Source organism: Lissotriton vulgaris, chromosome 6, assembly GCF_964263255.1.
Source record: "Lissotriton vulgaris chromosome 6, aLisVul1.2, whole genome shotgun sequence".
NCBI lineage: Eukaryota > Metazoa > Chordata > Amphibia > Caudata > Salamandridae > Lissotriton > Lissotriton vulgaris.
This window is the reverse complement of record NC_141694.1, coordinates 652,047,802-652,055,939: the sequence shown is the minus strand read 5'-3', so window position 1 is coordinate 652,055,939 and position 8,138 is coordinate 652,047,802.

Here is an 8,138-nt window from a genome sequence, read left to right as displayed (position 1 = left end):
CCCTAGAATCGTAAAGTCTGATCCTTGCAGACTTGATTCTAGAATAGGGCTTAGGATCTGTAGCAGAGTGGGTCTTGACCTTGGAGATCTATACAACAGAAGGCCTTTTAGTGTGGAGTTCTTCGTAAGTGCAATCTGAAACATTAATAGTTCACAATCATGGGAACTTCCCATGACAGAGCTACGAGCTTGTAGCTCTTCTCTGAATAAAATCGCAAGCCACCCCCCGCTTCCATGTTCTGTCAGCTCTAATGGCCAAGTATCCTGCCGGTAATGCTAGGGCAATATCCGGATCAGATGCGCCATCTGCCCATATCTCTGTGATGAAAGCCACCTCGAGTTTGTGTGCCTCTAGCAATTCTGCTATCTCCGTATTATGTTTTACTAATGATCTTGTGTTGATTAACACTGCCTTGAAGACCAAAGCACCCTTGATGCTAGTGGGGATATCCTGAGATTCTAGCTCATTTATTCTCAGAAAACTGAATGGCAGTTTACATTGTTCACACGGCTTGTCCTCTTTCTGCAGATCCAAACATTGACAACCGTGATTGGCCGCTAACTTATGTAGCTCCTCACTCGTGTATGATATGCGACTTATTTTACTGGCTTCTGAAGCAGTTTCTGGCCCTAGGCTCGGGCCAGGCGCAGATGGGCTTGCCTTTGGCACCTCTGCTCTGGCATGGATTTAAATAGTCTGTGCAGTGTGAGCACTAGCCCGCTCACCAGCCGGAAGCCGAGGTGGCAGGAAGTGAGTAAAACGTGAAACCTCCATTCAAACAGCACTTGCAGCGACTGACCGGGGTGCGGGCGGGGTTTTAGGTAAGTTTAAATTCACCAACAGAATAGCAATTGTTAGAATCCCAAGTTTTAAAAATATTTGGCGCAGTTTAAAAGAAAGCAAACACTGCCTGCAGTATCCCTACCGCAAAATGTGTTTTCTATGTAAGTATTTCTATCTGCACCATGATTTTTTTTATTTTATTTGTGTGTTTGTGACGCATTGTAGTTACCTTTGTTTAAACATGCAGTGTAGGTCGCATTTTTCAATGACTTAAATATTGTGGATAGATATTGTGGATTAAATTGAACTGTTGCTTGGTGCACTGCGATTACATCATGCATTCTCAATGTTTTTTTAACTGTTTCTTACTGCATCCTGATTAGGTTTAGAAACAAGTTATGTGTTTGTGTACGCATGGTAGCTATCTTTGTATAAATAGGCAGCGTGTGTTGCCTTTTTAAAGCTGTAAAACATTGTGCATTCTAATTGTGGATTTTATTGAACTGGTGCTTAGTGTTCTTCGATTATGTTGTTTTTAAAATGTTGTCCTTTTGGTATAGGATAATGATGAGATTGGATTTAAGGTTTGTTTGTATGTGTATAATATATGCAATGGGTGAGTTAATATTTAATATTTGTACATTACCATGTAATTGATTTTCCATTTTCTTGCAGTTAGTTTATTATTTCCCGATTGCTACATTGTATTTTTTCTTCACTGATCCATATTTTCAGGCTTTTGTTACAAATAGTTGTCTTTAAGAAAAGAAAATGTGCTTCAGACGCTCTCCACTTGCAACCTTTCAGGGGAAATTTCATCCATATTTTTTTACAGGACTTATATGGGTTCCCCAGCTTCAAAGGCCACTGATCTGCAGATGAGACCCGCATTGCTGTGTGTTTTGTTATGTGCAGAGCTGTGGCCTTTGCCAATGCTTGTTTGTAGTTTGGAGACATTTAGAAAGTGTTTTGGGCTCCAATCCTCTTTAGCACCAGTATTGTGGGAGGGCTTGGAAAGGGAAGGTGTGTGTGTGTGTGTGTGTGGGGGGGGGGGGGGGGGGGATTTGCTTTGAACCTTCCAATTGGTTACAGTTAGGTCATGTTGTGCCGGGGAGAGGTTGGACACCTCATAGAGATAAGTATTGGTAGTAGAAAAAGGGTATTTGAGGTAAAGAAGATTACCGATAAGTAAGCGTATCAATATTAAAATAATACAAAAATGAAGAACATCTCATATGAGTTCGGGAGTTGTTAAAAAAACAAATTGTGATGCTTTTTAATTGAAAAGCAGTCTTTTGAAGTAAACTGTTAAGTAACACAATCAGATGACGAGATTCGCTGAAACTACTCTAACAATGCAGCTTTGCATTCAGTTTGGCAATGGCCCTCAAATAAAGCCAATTGCAAAGGTTTTTTTTTTTTAAAGACAATAGTTACTGAGAAATGTGGTGTTTCAAAACATAACGGGAAACTACCTGAAAGAAACCCCCAAGAAAGGGCAATCATACAGCAGTCTTCTCTAGACCTGGCCCCCCCTTTGTCCTCGTTGGCCTGCAAGAGTCTAATTCCCTTAGCTCTTACAGCAGCTTTTAAGGCCAGGGAATCAACAGAAAGTAGGAGACACCGCTCTTCAGCCCTTCATCAGGCACACTGAAAATCTTCCAGCATACGCCAGACATTGTTCTGTCTGTTTTCCAGTCAACTCCTTAACATGAGAATGCTGTGCAGCAGCTCTTTAATGTTCAATTCCACAGTTGTTCGTAAAATTCCGAATCTAACTTGATTGTCTGCACATTCTCAGCCTCTTTGTTTTTTACAATATAACCCAGTCGCTGTTTCTTAAATTTGCTTTACTGCCTAAATATGTAGAGGTTTCCAAAATAGCAGAATTTAACCTAGTTTCGTTTATGCTAGCAGGGCTTTGTGACAAGAGAGACCAGCAAATTAATTTACAATTAGATTTTTTTCTGAAAGTTTCAGCAATACGAATAAAGGTCTGTTAGGGCAAGCCTGTTCCAATCTCTAAGGTAGGGGTGAGAGTAGCCCCTTTCCATTCGCTTGAGCAGGCCTTCCAGATGATGGTCAAAAACTGCAATTGACGTAGACAGAGAGTCACCTCCTTCTCGATCAAGACAGTCAGCATTCCAGCAAGCTTTATGTCCAGGGAAAGAATGTATCAACAGAGAACACGTTTTTTAGAGACTTATTTTCTTTTACACCCCTACTTGTTTTCTATTCCCCATCCCTCTTGTCATGGGAGATTTTACAATTCTGCCTAGAATACAAAAAATAGCATTCTCCTTATATGCATGATTCTGATAAACATTCAATGCTGTCTCTGTCTGGTCTTTTCCACTAAAGTGCTTGCCGGGGCCTTTTCCTTCAATCTAATTGGTGCGTATATGTGTCCTGGTCTAAGGCGTCCCTTCTGTTATTGACCCCTCCTCTGACCACCTGCCTGGCTCCTGTTTCATCTGTTTTCTGGGCATTTATGATTTATGCAGGTGAGGAAGGGGAAGTGGTAATACCGAAAGCAGATGGTAAAGGAGCTGCAGGGGTTCTTGTCAGGAGATATGTAGGGAAAAATACGATTTGGCTTCTGAAGCACCCCTGCCAGACAGCCACGAGTTTGAGGCCAGCAGAGACCTTGAGGTCGCAGGGGAGGCAGGAGCCTGTCAGCTGGGCTGGGAGGTTACAGAGGACCCTGTGTGGCCAGCACCTGTGTTGAAAACCTGCTACTGTGCTGCATCCCTAGCTTTTATTACGTCGAGCAGCGTCTGCTCGAGACCTATTGTTGCCTGTATCTGGGAATGTAGACATGAGTGTGACGCCCGCTTTTCCATTCTCAGTTTTCACCGCGGGAGTGCGCCGCTGAGACGCGCTTGCGCAGATGCACACACAACCCCTGCTTTTGCTTGGCTTGCATGCAAACACGGCGCACACACACACAGCCAGCCCCCACCCCCTGCACACACACACAGGTGCGCGCACACATACACACGCTGCCGCACCCCCACCCCCCCCTGCACACACACACACACACACCCGCCGCAGCCCCCGCCCCCCCTTACAACTAAATCCCACTCACCGCATCGCCGCCACTCCTGACTTCGGCAGCCACCGCGGGGCTCTCCCTCAGGCATGGGAGCCCCGCCCGCGTCACCAATGCTGCTCTCTGGCACTCCGTGGATGCGGGCTTCACGTAGAAGGCGGATCTCCCGCCCCACGACCGGCTTCATGCTGCCGAACTTCCGGTTGGCGTTCTGCTGTCGTGAGCGCGCTCGCTTCACAAGGGCGCACCCTCTTAAGCTTCGGCTGAAAGGCTTGTGTTTAATACCCTTTGCCTCCCATCCGCACAAACAGACCGATGCGCTAAAGGCCAATGAACTAGATTTATTAGGATGTACTTGCATTTTCTTTAATTCGACAGAATCTAGCCCATGAGCTCCTCATTTACATGAAGTACGAGCGGCGGATTTTATTCGACTGGAAAACTGTTATGGCAGCGGGTTTCAGTGGACATAAATCAAATGCAATAATGTTGTTGCAGTTTTGTCCTGCTTGAGCGGACTTTGAAGCAGAGTTAAAAGTATTATGCCTCACAAACTGCACTGCCTGGCAGTAGCTGCGCCTCCTACATTTGAGTGACAGGTTTGAGAAATTACATGATATTCCCCTTGATAAGGAGGAGTCAGGTTGGGCAAAGCACTGTGGATGAAGGAAATCGACTCATGAGTGAGGCTTTGTTATTGTTTATTGCTGAACCATAAACTTTTGAAAAAATTTCCAAAACATATTCTGTGACGAACTCTGGACCGGTATTAGCTACTATAGAATTTAACACAAGTTAGTGCACCCGGAACCAATCCAGTGTGACACGCCAGTTACCAGGACGTGCTGGAGGTCTTATGAACCTTGTAGATGGATCTGGAAATCTGCACAGAGATGGACCATTGACAAAGGTGAGTGTTGGTTGCATTACCATAACTCCAATATTGACGGCTCTGGCTTGTCTAGCGATATTTGTGCATGAGTCCATTGGAGTCACAATGGGAGGAGGGCAGGCGCATCATCCAAATAAAGGGAGTTAGCGTGTCGATGAACCCACTGTTGAGAAGGTACAGCTTTATGAATAATTAGTGTTTCATCTATAATCGTTATTATACTCATGTGAAGGACATATGTGCACGTGCCCAAGGGATTCCCTCATCATCCTAAGAAAAGCTTAAGAAAGTTACAGATGTATTTTTATTATAAATGCCCAAATTTTAATCACAGGACTTCTTTGGTTAAATTAAAACACAATATAAAAAATAGGCAAAAACACTCTCTCTCTCTCTCTCTCTCTCTCTCTCTCTCTCTCTCTCCTCCCCTCCCTCTCTCTCTCTCCTCCCCTCTCTCTCTCTCCTCCCCTCCCTCTCTCCTCTCCTCCCCTCTCCCTCTCTCTCTCTCTCCTCCCCTCCCTCTCTCTCTCTCCTCCCCTCCCCTCCCTCTCTCTTTATCTCTCTCTCTCTCTCCTCCCCTCTCTCTCTCTCTCTCTCTCTCTCTCTCTCTCTCTCTCTCCTCCCCTCCCCCCCCAGCACGGAATATAGTACCACTGTGATCACAAAATTCTTAAGCACCCTGCAACACTGGGGATTTACAGGAATCCAAACACCAGCGTAAAGTACTCGAACAACGATGACGTCTGTCTTATAAATGTCACAAAAAGATGTTAATATTTCACTTCTGTTCCTAGATTTTCGTGAAAATACAACACATATTGCATTACAAAAGCTATAGGTGTCACATTTGTGAAAGTTAAAACTATTGGCATTGTAAATGACAAAGCTATTAATTTCGCTATTTTCAAAACCAACACATAAATAAAAAATATGTTATTTACAATACCAATAGCTCAAACTTTCCTAATGCGAGACCTATTACCTATTACCTACAAACAGCAAGTATTGGTGAAGGTAATAGATCTGACTTTGGCTGCCAGCCTATTGGTGGTGTCAGTCCTTGTTTTGTTATTTTGTTTTTGTAAATCCTTATTGTTTTTTAGTAAATGCTTATTGTTGGTCAGCTGCTGGGTTCTCCATAATATAAGACAGAAAACATGGACAAAAAGCAAAAATATATTTGGCCTCAAAACACACATTGCTATAGTAGTGCTTGGCATAAACCCCTTTTTCTGGCTGTGCTCTTTGTGTAAGAGCAGGATAGGGCCACCCACAATGAAGTTAGTCAGTGGTTGAAGTGGGCTGGCCTTTGTCCCAACCTCTATGCGTAATGGGCGGAAAACAAATGTGAAAGACACAAAAGCAGACCAATGATTGAAGAGGGCAGGCTGAAAGTTCCAATAAAGTAAGTATATTTTATAAATAATTTTAGTAAAATCGAAAGTTCTTGTCTACCGCCAGATCTAAAAATACTGCTGAACTTAAACAGCAAGCTTGTTACTTAATCTCTTTTACCACCCCTATTGCAAGATACACATTGCAGTTCTGCTTTTTCTTTCACATCAACTGGATTGAACTTGTGTCTGCTATATACTAGATGGTGGTCTGTAACACAATGGAGGTGCATTTTTTGATTATTCTCAGAGTGTTGCTTGATGTTTTGCAAGAAGAGTGGAGGAGACCCCACTCTGCAGGATGGTAAAAGTTTGATAAAAACGTACCTGTAGCATGTAACATGTTGTACAGGCGTTTTCACCAACATGAGGTCAAGGTAGAGTACTCTTACTCAATGAGCTATTCTTACAAATCATCATCACTACTAATTGGACCCCAGATCTTCTTCAGTTAGGGGCATATGTATGACTTTTGTCATGCAGCGCATCACGTCACCTTGCTGCGCTGCCCTGCGTCACAGGGAAAGGGCAGGAATGCACCATATTTATCCAAATCGGCACATTCCTGTCCTTTTCTCTTGTGCTCGTGCCGTTTCCGCAGCCTAACGCCAACACAGGCACCCTTGCACCATTGTGCAAGGGTGCCTGGGTTGTCAGCAGATAGCTTTTGTGCAGGAAGGGGCACCTTTCTGGACAAAAATAATCCTGAATGGCTTTCTCTTTCTAGAAAGAGAAACAAATGAGAAGAAAAGATATTTCTCCTCGTTACACCTCTCCTGGGACAGCGTAAGATTTTGGCACATTCGTAGATTTAAAAGTCCTTGTAAATCTGGGAAACCAAATCTGGAGATGCGTCAAAAAAATCAATGGGAGCTGAGTTGGAAAACCCACCACAAAGCCCATGGAACACCTTACTAGGGCAGAGTAACGAAACTCAGTGTTTTGTTCTGTGTTACACTACTCCAGATTTATGAGACTACTCAGCACCACGCAAAGTGGCTTCGCATGGCTTCATAAATCGGACGTGGAGGTTTGCATCATGCATGTACCACATTGCATGGTGCAAACACGACACACGCTTCCCATAAATATGCCCCAAGTGTTCACTCAAGCTGTTCTAACATTTTATGAGACAGGGCACAGCATATAACAAAGGACCAGGTTTACGAAGGCTGCATTGGGGCCTTATATTTTACATACTTTAAATGCCCAACTATGTTGAAGCTGTAAACAGTCAAAGCTTCAATATACAATTGTGGAAATACTTTTGAGGTTGCATCAATCAGAGTTCCAGAGATAAGATTAGTTCCAACATCTGCAATGGGAATGAGTCCTGCAAGCAGTAGGGCCGTGGCCGGACTTGCCCACCACAAGCGAGGATGCAACAAAGAGAATACCCCGCAAAATATCATGTAAACAGTAAAAGGTACAAGTTACCCCCACAAAAACATGTAAAGAGTAAATATCACAATTAATATTCTTAACACACTTATCTTTCCAATTCTGTTCCTTGAAGACACATAGATCGTACGGGGGCTTTCCGAAAGGTTTGCCCTGATGGACCCACACCTTTCAACCAAACCAGACAAGGCTCAAGTCATGACTGGAACGCTAAGTAGGACCTCATTGGAACAGCAGGCTGAATGCAAGCAAAACAGCCTAACTAAACTCAGAAGAAAAGTCCGTTATGAACTGTCATTTTATAGGTGGTCATCACGTACCTCACTTCCAGGTGAATTTGAGTTTATTAAAGGTGTTTTGGACCAATAATGCAAAGCATAGCTGCAGCTGTCTTTCACACCAAGGGGTCGATTCCGATGTTTGAAAAGACTCCAAATCGGATTCGGGTTTGCCAGATCCAATCCAGAACTCTGGTTGCCAACCGAATCGTACACAGTTCCCAATGACCGATTATGATGCCCGGAAACCTGTAGAGCTGTCCGAATCTGTTCTGAAAGGCATTCGGACAAGATATGTCTTTCGGAGCCGAATCGTACAGCTCTATGGGCTCAGTTT